Consider the following 16,349-nt stretch of genomic DNA (forward strand, 5'->3'; position numbering starts at 1 on the left):
AGACCTTTGCATTGTGGTAAATGCCAGTGGCCACCCACCAGTCCTCAATGTCCGGCTTACAACGACCATTAGAAGCAGCTCCTTCACACCGTGAGCAGTATGTATGCTCATACACACAAAGACTGCCTGTAAGCACTACCTGATAATGTTAGTTGAGTTCTCTTTCATTCAGCACTACCACTACAATCCACTCACCTAGAGTGGAAATCCTACTAACTATGCTGATTATTTTGACATGGAATCACACTATAATCCAAGGCAGGTTACGCATTTTGCACTATGGTAACTGCAAACCCACAATGTGTCGATTACAAGGCCTTCAGAAGTAGTTTTCTTAAAACAACAGCAACAGACAAACTTATATTCTTAGCCACGCAGAAACTGCATGTAAGCACCACAAGTGTAGCGTTTTTTTTTTTTTACTTGGCCCCATCATAGGCCCAGCACCGCCACTACACCAGAAGAAGGTAGTAGCCCTTAGTTATTTTAACACTGAACATGAGGCAGTGAGTAAGCTCACTTCTCTGTTTTAGACAACTAATGGATACAGCTGAAAAATCGAGAGAAAGGTAAGAGAAGTTAATCCATTAATATCGTTTAACCCTATTAAAATGTATATGCCAGCAGCATGAGGTGCAAGACATGAACCAACTTTGAAAAAGGGGTGGGGGGCATTTCATGCCCACAGTTTATTCACCAGTTAACTTGAGTAATAAATCTTCAGGATGCAAGGAGTAAAGTAGGGTACCCAGAGAAAAGGCCCACATAGACATGGGGTGAACCTGCAGACTCCAGGCAGGCAGTGACTGGACCATGACTTGAAATGGATTTATGAGGCAACAGTGCCAACAACTGCACTACTGGGCTGTTAAAATATAGAAGAAAGCAATCTAAAACAATAAAAATCTAAAATAAATCCTCTAAAATTTTCTAAACTTTATCTAATACACTAGTGAATTAATTTTCCTATTACATAACCTCTATAGCTTATTGTTAAGGTAGTCATTTATTTATTATGTATAATGTACAACAAATCTAACAGCAAATAGACATCACCTGTATCTTTTATTCACTTCAAATTTAAAATGCATTAGCAGAGTTTTTTAAGCAAGCATCAGCCAAAAACATTACCATTTGAATTAGCTTTCTGTGCCTATTAGATGTGCACTGTAACTTAGTACAGTAATAAAAAGACCTAATGCATTAAGCAATGGCAGCACAATAAAAAGAAAAAGTAGATAATTGCACTCTGTTGTCTTTGATAATTATTAAATGTTAATATTGTACTGGGGGCAACTTATTTAATATATTTGTGTAGGAGAAAGTGGGAGTAAACATGTTTTCCCTATTTAATATTAGAATAATTCAGCGAGATGCCTAAACGTTTTACTTCGATAAGGGGGTAAAACACTTGAGCAAGAGGCTTTAGTATATAAAATTATCTTCATCTTCTGCACTATAAGATAACAACCAAAGCCAGCAAGAAAAAAAATTGAAACAATCAATGCTTCCATGTTTTTTTTTCAGTTCTATTTATTCCTATGAAGTAATTCACTCTTTCTGGAATCCATCTGCACTCCATAACAATATAGCAGCAGAGAATTGATAAGAAGACTACTGTAGCAATGTACAAATATGGTGCTGTACCAAAAATTTAGTCATTCAGGTACAGATTGCCTGCAATCTTCATGCCCGCTAACTCAAATGACAGAATGGACTTCCACCCCATTATGGTGATGTATGCAGGGTTGTAATATAAAGAAAAAAGAAAAGTACTTTCCCGCTGCAGAAACGATTTTGAATTTGAAATTTCAAATGAGGCGAAACAGGAAACATTCAGCAGCTGTGAAAAGCAATAACCTTACAGCAGTTAGTAAGTGTCAAGAGAACATGGTGCCTGCAAAGAGTAATGAAATTTTTTAAATCAAGTCACATGGGCAAATTCTGCCAGACCACTTGGGCCAGTAAATTCAGACAATACATTTAAAGGTGCTCTAAATTGAATATAGATTGAATTGCTTTTTTCCAGTTGTTTGTTGAAAATACATAACAGTGCTTTCCTAATGATCAAGATGACCTTGCTTGTGTCCGTAAAAGAGCAATGATCTTTTTAGACTGGACTGGGTGGCAATTTTAAAATTTCAAAATTTTCAGACATAAAACTCCTTACATTCTCAATGTGCTAAGCATGTTTTCTATCTTTGCTGATAATTGCTGTTGATACTTGTGCTAAGCCACATATAACTAAAAGACAAACCTGTGTAAAGAAAACTGAAATTCCACTATAACACTGTAAATATAAATTTAAGCAGTTTAGATGCAGTCACATCTCTCTACATATACACTTAACATTACACAAAGGTGTATTAAAAGACAATGAAAAAAAACTAATTGTATTTTGTGGCCTTTCACTTTAACAACATAATTGCACTGATCAGATCTGTTAACTGCATTCTAAAAGCAGGAGCTACATCTGAAATTGCAAAGAAGTTTAATAAAGCACTTTAAATCAAGCTGCTTGGTAGAAGCGATGGGCAGCAGTGAAGCAAAATAAAGAGAAAGAAAGAGGAAAATTACATTGAAATGAAGTTTCCATTACTTAGCAATGCAGAAGTAAGATAGTGACATACTCTAACACACAGCTTAGAGTACAAATAAAGAGAGGTCATCTTGTGCCAAGCTCTCAATAGGCCATATTTGTAATTCTTTGTGTCATCTTAGTCTTCAAATTAGAGAAAGGGCATAATTGTGCTCTGTGAAATCTAGAGAACAGCTCTGGAACTGAGAGGAATGTGCTGCGAAGAAAGACTAAAGCTGATGATTTTTTTTAGTTTCAGCAAATAGAGATTAAGAGGTGACATGGTAAATGTTTTTATAATTAGGAAGGGAATTAGTGGAGTTGATGGCAGATGTCACATCATAATTAGTTTTTCAACAAGAACATGTAGGGAACCAATGCAAGATGGTTAATAATCAGTTTCAGACGAATAGAACCTTTTTCTGATCCATGGAGCCATAGACACATGGAGTACATTGCTTAGTACTCTCTTAAAAATAAAGGTGTCAGAGTGGATCTTCAGAGCAATGCCATAAGGGTTCCTAAAAGACCCATCCACATGAAAGTTTCTAAAAGAACCTTTATTTATTTAGATCTATAACAGGCTTCACATAGTAAATACCCATGAGCAGATGGTAACAGATTTGTGAAATACTAATGGGTTGTGACTTTAAAAGGACTGTTACTGCTTACAATAACACAGGCTCAGTTTGGATTTTTGTTAATCTGTCAGTATCCTGTTAGGTAGCCTACCATACATTAAAGATTTCAGGTTTTTTCTACATATTACAAGTTTTTGAAAGCACAAAGAACCAACTACACATGTAAAGAACGCTTCCAAGAAAGAAATGGTGCTTTGTTAAGTAGTAGAGCTATGAGGAACCAAACAACCCTGCTAAGAACAATACAATGCCATTAAAAAGCCATAGTTTTTAAGAGTGTATTGTAGAAGATAGTAGTATACTTGGATCTTCTGATTTAGGGTCATTTCTTGATAATAAATAATTAGAGTTTCACTTGCAATCCTTTCACTAGTTTCTTGCCAAACTCTTTTCATCTGTTTCTTGAAAGATGTTGAGAAAAGAGAATCTTTCACCTGTGAAAAATTACCAGTATTTAATTAGCTCTAATAGTGTTAATGAAATTCTTAAAGGTTTATTTATGCCAATATTTGTCCTGTGTATTCACTTAAAGTGTTAATTTAACATTTAAATATTACATTTAAAAATGAACAACAATGGCATAAATTATTTAAATTGAATTTTGTGAAATATATTTCTACAGCCTGCAAATGGCTGTAAGGACACTCACTGCATGCTCTGGTAACTGAGCGGCTAACTGTGGAAGTTCCAATCCCCAGTATATCTCCAATAATAGAAAGAATAATGTCAGGGTACACTGTTGTCTTGTGTGTCTATTAGTTGATGGCTGGAGTGTGAATATGATGTTTTTAAACCATTCTTTTTATTATTACCTCCTTAATTACTCTGTAAATATATTTCCAATACTTCTTCATATTTCATTTGGTTGTGTGGTGTGTCATTTTCTCTTTTGAAGAATATTTGTTTTTGTTGTTTTTTTTTTTTTGAAGATCACTGTATGTGGATCAACATCAATTTTCCATCTACTGACATGATGAGGACCATATAAATTTGACCATTTGAAAGTTTCTCACCACTGATCCTCCCATATGTCCATTAGTGTCACTTGCTTGGAGAAAGCCAGTAAGCTCTTATCATTGGTGTAAGTCCCTTCTCACCATTGTAAGACTTCCAAGAAAATGACCCCTAATCTTAATGATATTTTACAAATGTTAAGAAATAAGTTTTGACAACTGACATCAAGGTGAATATTGTTGACATCAACAATATTTTTGTGCTCTTATGCATTGATATACAGTATAGTAGTGTACCAATACTATGCACCATTGTAGCTTTATGTATCATGTGCATTCTTCTACTTTTAGAATGTTAAAATGTTCAATCGATTTTGATAGAATTGTATAAGACATCTAGAATTCTGTTTTGTTTAGTTTCAGGACAATCACATCAGAGTCTTTAATAATATTCTGAAACAGCAAAAATGGTACTGAACAATTGGTTAATAAACAACCATGAGAATGTTATTAAATGGTTGAGGAGATACAGTATGTATGTGACAAGAATTAATATCAAATATTATGAAATACTATTGTCTAATTACAAAATCAATGAGTGCAATCTAAAAAAGGATTATCAAAAAGTATAAACCAAAGAATGAACTGTCACTAGAACCAAGATGCTTAAACCATAAACTAGCTAAGAAATGGAATTTTATGAGACAGTCACCAAAACGTTTTAAACATTACGAGCGCAAGAGGTGTAAATCTGTAATCTCGGATGCAGTAAAGAGTGACGAGTGGTTGTATAAAGATGAGTGCCATGATGTGGTGCAGTCATGAATTTGTTAATCTTAACTTTTCCTGGATATTACAATTTTTTATATTCGTTAGTTTCTATGTGTGGTAAATAAGGTTTTAATGTCAGAGAACATATGGGTTTCATTCTTGAAAGTTGCTTTATGAAGTAAGAAATTTTATAGTATTTATTTTAATCATTTACCGAGATGCCATTTTATTTTTTTCATGGCCATCAGCTAAGAGGAACAGCTAAGGGCATCCCAGAAATCGTACAAGATAACGTCATTGGCAGAATGGTTTAAATGCTGGTTTCATTTACTGTCCAGATTTTTGCATATGGATGTTCATAGTAGGTTTTTGGCTATAACTTATATTTTGGCTTTGATTTTGAGTTTGCCTAGCTCATGTATCTGTCATCAGTGCCTTTGTCCTTATGGTTGTGATCTCTGTTTTGTCTGACCGCATTTCATTTCTGTTTTTTATGCCTTGTATGCCCATTTTGTTCACAGACAAAACAGATACATACTGCCTCTTGGTAGCAACCCTAGTAAGATAATGATGAAGCTACAATATAGCAAGGCGATGCACCCAAAACTATCCATCCATCCATTTTCCAACCCGCTGAATCCGAATACAGGGTCACGGGGGTCTGCTGGAGCCAATCCCAGCCAACACAGGGCACAAGGCAGGAACCAATCCTGGGCAGGGTGCCAACCCACCGCAGGACACACACAAACACACCCACACACCAAGCACACACTAGGGCCAATTTAGAATCGCCAATCCACCTAACCTGCATGTCTTTGGATTGTGGGAGGAAACCGGAGTGCCCAGAGGAAACCCATGCAGACACGGGGAGAACATGCAAACTCCACGCAGGGAGGACCCGGGGAGCAAACCCGGGTCTCCTAACTGCGAGGCAGCAGCGCTACCACTGCGCCACCGTGCTGCCCACCCAAAACTATAAACTGATAAAAATGTAAGTATTTATCACACATTAAATTAGTAGTACAAAACACATTTGTAGTACAAAACACATTCCTTAAGGTTAGAACTCCCAAAGGATCTATGGGAAAAAAAATTAAAACTTAACAAGGTGTCCCAATAAACAGCAGAATGTTTTTCATTGTGTAAAAACCATGAGGTAATATTCTTGATTTTGTACTATCAAATACAATATTGTTAAACATGCTTTGAGGCCAAAATAATACATACAGTTTATTCAATTGATTAAAATAAATTTAAACATACATTAGCTAGTTTCTTATATTTCTCCATTTTAGCTTCATTGCAATGGCAATTTACATTTGAAATGCATCCATCCACTTGTTAATTTTCAGAACTTTGACTGCTCTCTGTGTGGGGAGAGCCTGTTACTGTATGGAGTGACCCTGTAGCTGAGAAAGAGGATACAAAAATGAACGTTTAGACGGACAAAAACTTAATAACTGATGTGTTTAATAAATTAGGGCTTGTCTATTAAGCAGATGAACTGATACCAGTGTATTGCAGGTGTGAGAAATGATGCATTCCTGATTTAACTAACATTCGTGGTATTCCGGTAGCTTTTCAGCGTAATACTTTAAAGTAATTTAATGAACATTTGCTAAATGTCACTGCAAGGCAGCCTCTGCTCCATTTCCACTATGAATAATGTGCTGCCAAAGAATCAAGGTAGAGAAAAAGTAATAAAAATATAAGCCATGACAAGCTGGAGATAAACTGCATTCTTCACATTTTTAAATATTTGATTAAGGGGAAATGGATATAATTCTTACAACAGCATTACTGATCTAGTGTGGCAAACTCATTTATTTTAAGGTCAGCTTTACAGCTCTAACTACAGGATAAATTTTTCCAACATACAATATGTAACAGAAGAATGCATGGTATTTAATCACATTTAAAAATATTCAAAAAGAGATCAGTTTGTGACTTTCTGAGTTCATAGGCTGTTATTATAGAAACAAAATCTTGTTTTGTGTATGGAACAGTAGTATGACAACTAGAGCACAATTGATCTTGAGTTTGTACATTTAATCTTTCATAAGGAAGCTGGGGAGTAGACAATCAATGCTTCTTAATAAAAGGTGCAGAAATGATCATTTCTCACAAACGCTAACATTCCAGAGCTTTGCCGCCGAATGCCTAGATATGATGTTAGCACATGTCAGTATTTGAAAATCTACACAAGAATCTGCTTGCCCTTCTTAAAATACCTTTAATTTCTGACAATGACATTTTTTTGTTTTATTTAAGATGCTTCCTGTAAAACAAAATTTGTAAACATAATACTCAAATTCTTGAATAATTATTTTAATACACATTAATAATAATTAATAATAATTAATAATACACACTATATTTTGCTCTTTCATTGAATGCATTATATACAATTCTTGAATGCAATACACATACAGGAAGAGTAGCAGTGATACAAACCATGAATGCTCCACATCTGCTTTCTCAAAAATAAAAAAAAACAAACAACTGGTTCTTATCATATTGCACTGTAATGCTTAAAGTTACTATCATGGCATGTAAGCCAGTCATGCAAATAAGGGCGACACACTCAAAATGCTTACGTGCATGCATCATGTCTGCCACACGTTCCTAGCACATCATCAGAAATTAACACGAGTTGCAGTAGCAGCAAAAATATGGGTGACGTGTGTGTTCAACATTTGGTACTTGACGTCAGCATTAACATGTGAAGGCAATCCACACCGCAGCTCCAACAAGATCAATCAGTGTGCTTCAATGTTTGATGAACGGTTCGATGCGGTGAAGCAAATCATCAAATCTGAATGTTGAATGTGCTTTTCTTTATCTTTTTCTTGCACAGGCAATACAGGTGTTGCATATTCAACATTGTAATGATGTGATACATTTAAAAGTCTCATATACTATCTGCATGGACCTTCGCAACAGCCTCAGAATTTAATTTTTAACATCTTTGTCCCTCAACTCACAACACAGTGAAACTGGACATTGTTTTCTCATAGTGATGATATCTCGCAATGCCACCTGGATGAATACAGATTTACTTAAAGTACGCGTGCAAGTATAGTCAGTATACTAACTGCGTAGCAGTAACATCCTCAAGTGCACGCATAGCGTAGCATTGAGTATATCCCTGGCCTAAGGCTGTATTCTGTACAAATGACAATACTACTACTACTACTGGTGCTAGCTACTATGATTAAACATACCTGTTAACTTTGCAAAGTTATCTACCATCACTTAATCTCACTAAGACAAATTGCAAGATTGGAGACTGGGCAAGCTGTTTAATTCCCTTGGTGACAGTTTTGCACAGAAATGTTTTTACTACAGCCACATGGTCAACAATAATAATACAGTATATTCTATCTTGTTTCCTTCTTTACAACAAATATATTAAAAATTTGAAAAATGAAATTCAATCTTGTAGTAAAAAAGGTAGCACCTAAGCTAATGACCAAGTGGAGTGAAAACTGTTGGGGCCAATTCACACTGGAGCATTGTAAATTTCTATTGTTTGTTTAGTGTTTCTCAAGCTTTTTAAAGGCTTTTTGCAAGCATTTTTTAAACATTTTTTCAGAAGCTTTCCAGGTGTTTTTCGAGTCTTTTTCAAGACTTTTTCCAGCATTTTCAAAGAAGCGTTTTTCAGAGAAAATATGACATCATTTCCATTTTGTAGGTTGTGAAGTGTTGTTATGTTGTGAGGTGACTGGTGTGTTTCTTTTATTTCTTCTGTAATTTTAGTGCTTTTAATCCTGGCAATTACAGTGTGGAAGAGCGGGTGTCTTCGGTGTTGTGAGTGCACACATTGCGTACACCAAAGGGAGTTGAGAGGACAGTTCTAGACTCTTTATGAAAGTGGGCAGCATCCTCAAAAATTCCAGGATTACGCAAGGGTGACATAAGTGTGTAAGTAGTGATATGCTTTATTTCACAAAAAAAAGCCTGCTGCTGTTAGTGCAGAATCATCTGGTCATCTCGTAACAGCTAGTGAGGAAGGAGATATCATGCATAGCGGTAATCAATTTTAAAAAATTAAACATACATTGTATTTATAGGGCGCACGGTGGCGCAGTGGTAGCGCTGCTGCCTCGCAGTTAGGAGACCCGGTTCGCTTCCCGGTCCTCCCTGCGTGGAGTTTGCATGTTCTCCCGTGTCTGCGTGGGTTTCCTCCGGGCGCTCCGGTTTCCTCCCACAGTCCAAAGACATGCAGGTTAGGTGGATTGGCAATTCTAAATTGGCCCTAGTGTGTGCTTGGTGTGTGGGTGTGTTTGTGTGTGTCCTGTGGTGGGTTGGCACCCTGCCCAGGATTGGTTCCTGCCTTGTGCCCTGTGTTGGCTGGGATTGGCTCCAGCAGACCCCCGTGACCCTGTATTCGGATTCAGCGGGTTAGAAAATGGTTGGTTGGTTGGTTGTATTTATATACATTTAATCCTGCATGTGCTGAAATTTAAATTTAATCTCCCCAGTTTAAGGTTGCTGGGAACTAGTGATTATCACAGCGGCACTGGGTGTAAGGCAAGAAACACACGTAGATAAACAGTACATCAGCAGTTTGCAGGGCTCAGTCGCACGACTAAGTAGAATAAATGGGCTGTGTGCATTCTGGTAACAGACGCATATTAATAAAGTATCTGTTCAGTTTGAATACAGTTATTTTTTAGAGGTATTTTTAAACAGTATGGTCTGGTGGTACAGTGGCCACTGTTCACCTGGGGGCTCGATTTCATGATAGATGCTTTATACTTCATGAAGGATTAAACATATTTTCTTAATTGAGAAGTATCACAGACACATTTTAAGCATTTAGTTTTAAAGCAGGTAATAATAATCAGTTCAAATGCTCAATAATACTGATCAATTCAAATATGCATGGGCACATGCAAATCTCATATGACGCTATGAGGAAGAGATCTGCACTACCATTCTGCCTATTTGTTAAAAGCGCTGTACTAAACTTTAACCTGATTAAAACTAAATGTATGCCTATATATTGTGTTGAATTCTTGCTGCTTGATTGTAAGCTGCATACTTTAATCTGTCCCTCAACAGTTGTCACTAGAAGGCTGATGCAGTTTTTGGTTTCATTGAGCATCTTCATCCAGGAAGTGGCCTTGACTGCCAGAAAAATGTTTACAAAATGCTCTTTTATTTTCTTTTACCAGCGTTTTATGAGCAATACTACTGATTTGAATTGAAGTTGCGTGTGGCCAAAAAGCTTAAAAACTGCTGCATGCAGGGTTTTTTTAAGCCACTCACTGCTAAAACACTTAAGTGTGAATTGCATCATTGGAAAGAATGGCAAGTGACTTTTCAAGCGGTTTGGAAGCATATGACCACTAGGGGGCATTGCAGCACACCAAACTCCAAACACAACTGCACAGATATAAGTCCCGGGATAATAAAAAATTTTATTTTAACTAATACCTTACACAAAAGTTCCAAAAGTGGCATAAACACAATAGAAATCTTCTCTTTCTTCTCCACACCTCCTAGGCAAGCTTTGTCCATCCTCCACACCCAACTCCAAACAGTCTGGATGAGGTTGAGTGGCTTCTTTTATCTTGGACCTTGAAGTACTTCAAGTGCTAGGCCATATCCCAGTTGAAGCACTTCTGGCAGCATCTATGGATCCAGGCAGGGCTGCCTTAATAATAATAATTAATAATTATAATTCTTTGCATTTATATAGATATAGATAGATAGATATATAGATTTATATATATATATTAAGAAAGTGCTACACTAGAATTATATTTCCTACATTAGAATTACATTAGTTACATTTTCAGAAAAAATTTACAAAACATGAACACACACACAACATTAAATAAACAGTAGCAATAAATAATAATAATAATAATAATACTAGCATATATATATATATATTGTTTTTGTGAATAGGTAATAGAAAATGTTGCTAACTAATAATGGATCTGCTTTTTAAATAAATTAATTATTATATGGAATTTATATTTTAACTAAAAAAGAATAACGTAGAAAATGCTGGACAGTTCCTTGTATAAATGGAAACTAAGAGCAAACTGAATATCTCTTCATTTTTCCAACTATTCATTTTCAGATCGTTCTGTCTCATTGTGAAGACAAACAAAGTCTATCTTAGCAATTTAGTGCAGTAGTCTGTCATTACAGAACAAGCTGACCTCCACCCAGACTTACTCACCCTTGACCCTCAAGATAAATAAAAGCCACTAATTAACCAGAGTGAAAGCAGGAATACACAATCTAAGTGGCTAATATACAGCACTTTAGTTATTATGTTGTTTTTTAAGTACCTATTATTTGTACAGCCACAGGAAAAAAAACAGTTATATAAAACAACAATAAGTTTTTGTAAAATGACAAATTCATAACAGTCTTCTGGAAGGCAAGGCTTTTAGAGATAATCTGATTTGCATGTTGTTTGTTTGTTTCCCTTGCAAGATAGTAGCAAAAAACATCCATTCATTTATGTGACATTAGGAAGTAATGTGAGATAACCCTCGCTGGAGTTCCGAAATGGTACAAGCCACAGAGTTATACTTTAAGTCTGAATTTACATGCAGGCAAAAACATGTCTTTTTTTCACTGCTTTAGGGGCTTTGTCACGAATGAGCAAACTTTTTTGAGAGTGCCAAAATTGGACATGTTTTAACTCTGACGTGCTATATTGTCAGTGTTGACATACAGAAATCAGAAGGCATACCTTTATTGTAAGGCTCTTATGCCCCTAAGGAAGAACATTTTAGTTTTAAAAGAACTTAACTATCATGAATATGTATGCTTCAAGCCTGCTATAGAATTTCTCAAAATGTGTCTCAGACTACAGTTTGCTGTAAATCAAAAAGTGTATTTAAAAAGAATAAACACTACAAATAATGAAAGTACAAATAAAACACACATAGACAGGAACACAAACTGCATTCATACACCCATAAAGTTCAAACATAATAATAATAATAAAAATAATAATGTGTCAGAGGATGATTATTATTTCACATTTGGCTGACAGCATTCTCTAAAGAAACCTACAGCATTTGAGATACAATTCAGTAGATTTCTTTTTTGTTTTTCCAAATGGAAGACAAACAGGTGAAGTGACTTGCTCATGGTCACACATTATTATATGTGCACTAATGTTTCTAACGCCAGTAAACATTCTATTTTCTTCACAAAGCAAGGCAGGGCTTTATTTGATCTCAGGAGTGCTTGACTTTTTGTGGATATTGACTGGAGAAGGTTCATTGACACTGACCCATGTTGACTACAGCTTCCAATGTGTTTCATAATTGTTGCAAATTATGTATCATTAACTAAGGTAATGTGGTAAATCTCTGCTTCAAGCAGCTTTTTCCCCTGTTACTCAATTCAATGGAGACCTGGTAACTTTGAAGGCCACATCTTAATCTAAATTCAACGCAATATCCCTGAAACTATTTTACATTTTTCATTCTCTAATAGCATGAAGTATTAAGACAAGGTAAACTGGTAAAATGAAGAGTGGAAACTGATCAGCAATAACATTCACATATCATGTAGCATTCAACAATTCCTCTACTCATATGGAAGAACATAGTGTATGTTTTGAGTGTGAGGAGAAAGTAGTTATTTTTCTGAGCCTCACATCTTCCGTCTCTTTTATTATGACTTGTACGTTGTGGCTTGTAGTGGGTGCTCAGTTCCCCAAACCCAACACAAACAGACGAAGGACACGAGTTCAGCAACACACATTTTTTTTTTCATTGGAAACTCTTCCCAATTTGTTTACCACTAGTAAACTAGTAGTACCACAGTTACACAAGCACAAGTAAGCAGTCTTTTCTTCTCTCTCTCTTTGTCTTCTTCATCCTTCTCTACTCCTCCTCCAGCAAGCGTTGCCCACCTCCTCCTGACTCTGGTTCTCGGAGCAGTGGTGGCAGGCTCCTTTAATGGCACACCGGGGAGCACTTCCAGTGGCCCATTGGCACTGGGTAAGCAGGGGCCCAAAGTACTAGGGCTCTGCACCCCAAGGTGACATCCAAAGAACCCAAAAGGGCTGCACCAAACTCCAACTCCCATGTTGCCCTGTAGAAGTCCTAGGCACCACTGCAACCCGGGGGGGCTGCCATCTAGCACTCCAGGGGAATTAATGCCCTGTATGTGTTTTCTCCCCAGACCTTTCATTATGAAGGTAACCCATTCAGGCAAATGTCCTACCACAAAGTGCAATACAGGAGTTAATATAGCCCAGCAGTTCTATTTTCTCAAAATGGTAGGTTCAGGACTTCTACTACTCCATTGCAGTTTCTTTGTCTTTACCCTGAAGTTTCTGGTGGAGCTTTCAGCTAACCTGCACCTTCCTTGTACTACCCTTGACCCTACCAACCTCATGCCAGCTATCTACTTCCTCACACTAGCATATTTTCAAATCGTGCAATGAGTTTTCGGATTTCAAAGAGGCTTTAAAAACCATAAAGCTCCTGGTTCAATCTCCACCTGACATATTGTATAACAGAGCATGTTTTCCTATTCTAACAAAAGTATGTAATATACTATTGAGATATTATTTGTTTTCAATATGTGACATGTTTTTTAAAAATATATTTAATCACAGCATATATGTATAATAGAATATATGTAATATGTATATTTTAAAATAAATGTGCTCTGCAAGTGTTCTCACTAGGTGCCTGGAAGTAAGTATGGGGCAACAGGGGACATTCCATAATTTAACAGGAGTCCCCCCATCTGCCCCTTACACAATTTATGATTACCCTACAATAGTATGCATTATCATGACAAGGTTTCACTGAAGTTGACTGCCCTTTAAACGTGAGCTGCAACTCAAAGTCCCTTTACGTCTATTGTCCTACAAACTTGGGGTAAGTAGTTGGACAACATTTCATCTAGCAGGAGAAAGAAAAGTCAAAGCGGAAATAGAGAGGATAAGCTAAGGAGTAGGAGGTGAAAGGAAGTATTTTGTTGTTGTTATGATTAGGAGTGATGAACATAGTGAAAAGGGGCTGAGGTCTCCAAAATAAGCAACAAACGCACATTTGTACCTTTACCGGCCTGGCCAGAAAAGAATCACCCCAAGGCAGCCTGACCTTGCAATTTCACAGGCAGAACTCAGGCAAGTTCAGGACCCAATAATTGGAGGCATGTTTTAAAAATTCAAGTATCTTTAAATGTCCCAAAAACATATCAAAAAGCCTCTAAGGTGAACATAAAGAAATTAAAAACCTTTGGCTTGAGAAACAATTCCACAAAGAATCTTTATAAAAAAAGAATTTATTTATATAAATGAAAGGCAAAATAAAGAAAAAGGACTTGTCTGAAAAAGCACTCCAAGTCTGAGATATGAAATTCTAACCTGAAACCACAAAACAGAAGCAAGATTCTAGAATCTAAAAAATCAATACTTACAGAACTCCCCTGACTTTAATGAAGCACTAGAGTATCCGCTGTCAGCTTCAGAATATGAAGGTTGAGGGCAGTCCTTTAGCAATGACATCAGGATGGCTCCACCTCTTGTGGTTTCACCAAGTATATAGAACATAAAAATGTAAAACAGAAATAATACATAAGCGGAACAATACTAAGAAAAATATATAATTGCAATAGACACATGAAAATAATACTTTCAAATAAACAAAAAATGAATAAATAACACAAAAAAGGAAAATAAAAATAAGCCCAAGGAACAAACCCTCGCTGTAACATGGCAGTTATGGTACTTTGTTTTATGCAAGGGGGTGAGCAAAACAAAACTGGACACAAAGTGGTCTTTGGTTTCAAACCTTCTCTATGCATTTCCCATCAATTTGAGTTTCCCTGACTTGTTTGAATGACTAAATCCTATTTGGCACATTTCAGTCATGGTTTCACCCCTGGCCTGGGTTCAATGTCTTTTTTGTGTCATTTTATTTATGTAATGTTTCTTTTGTTGAGTACTTGTTTTATTCTTAGTCTTGTATATATGCTGCCTCAGCTATGTTTCATGTGTTGTGTAGGTGGTCCCAAAGAGGTGTGTCCACCTGCCAATCACTGCCAGAAATTGCCCTCTGTAAATCCAGAAGGTTTTCCCATAGTCCCTTGTAGTTCATTTTGAAAGAATGAGAACATTTTGGTGTTCTGTGTTTTTGCAGTGCCTTGTGTTTATCATGATTTATTATATTTTTTGACTTTCTACTCTGTTTTTTGACTTTGCTTTGGGATTCTGATGGATTACCTTGTATTTTTAGGCAACTCCATTTTGCTATCTTTGGAGCTTCACTATTTTAGAGTATTTTTGAGAAGAATAAAACCCTTGAAGTTTCCATGTTAGCCTGTTTATCTAGCCAAGGTTTTGAGATTTACATGCTTTGGAACTCCTAGTATTAACATTATTAAAATCTTAGAAGGCTTAAATATGGGGATTTCCTGGGTTCTACATACGAAACAGGGCTAGTCAAACTGTCATAAGTAACTACGCTATGACTGATAGTAGTCAACATAAATAGCCAGTTTTTACATATCTGCCATACCCTAGAGAACAGTCGGTGAGGCCATCAGGGGGCACTTACTCTGTGGTGTGTGTGTGTGTGTGGATCCAAATCACCCATTGCAGTGACGAGGACACTGTGCTGTAAAAATAGAATGGTACCATACTTCGAACATAAATACAATGTCATGACTCTCTGTAGTCATAAACAATCTCTTGGCATCTTTTGAAAAGAGTTGGGTGTTTCCTAATGTCCTGGCTACTTTGCCCACCACAGTTTGGTCATTCTGGCCCCCTAATCATCCCCTGTCCCTGATTGGCAAACTGTCTCTCTCACTTCTACACCCCCTAATGGCTAATGAGTGGTGAACATGTTGGTACTAGAATGTCTGCTGTCCCACCATCCAATTTGATGCTACACATTGATGGTGGTTACAGTTGTTTCCCACCATCTATGCAAAGCACTTTGAAAAAATTAGTAAAGCACTATATAAATGCTATTATATTATATTATATTATATTATTTACCCTTGGATAAGTTCTGATTTTATTCATCTTATTTTATGTTTTACATACAAGTACAAAATGTAAGCAATATTTTGTTCCACAATTTCATAATTTCTTAATTAACACAGGAATATTTAACTCAGTTGTTATTATTTGAAATCTTTCTCATTGCTTTGATATAATAATTCAATCTGTCACTCACCATCTCTTTGTAATCTGTAATTTCCTTTGTCTTTTTTTTACTACAACTCCTTTCCTTTGTAACAGTTTTTTATGTTCACCTACACTTTTACTTCCATCTTTTAGAACTGTAGCCTTTTCCATAGTTCTTTTGTCAGTATTTTTCCATTTTTATTTCTTTATGTTTCCACTTTTTTGAAATTATTTCTATTTCCTATTATATTCTTTATGGCTTCATACAC

General features: G+C 36.2%; 1 protein-coding gene across 1 annotated transcript in view; it reads left to right on the top strand.

The window, feature by feature from the left end:
• The first annotated feature begins 8,836 nt into the window (after nucleotides 1–8,836).
• col7a1l (collagen type VII alpha 1-like) overlaps nucleotides 8,837–16,349 on the top strand; it is a 326,774-nt gene continuing 319,261 nt past the window's right edge. Inside the window, exon 1 of the mRNA XM_039762163.1 lies at nucleotides 8,837–8,867. The gene's annotated coding sequence lies outside the window, so the exon portion shown is untranslated. The remainder of the gene's footprint in view (nucleotides 8,868–16,349) is intronic.

Source organism: Polypterus senegalus, chromosome 8 (assembly GCF_016835505.1).
Source record: "Polypterus senegalus isolate Bchr_013 chromosome 8, ASM1683550v1, whole genome shotgun sequence".
NCBI classification, from domain to species: Eukaryota; Metazoa; Chordata; class Cladistia; order Polypteriformes; family Polypteridae; genus Polypterus; species Polypterus senegalus.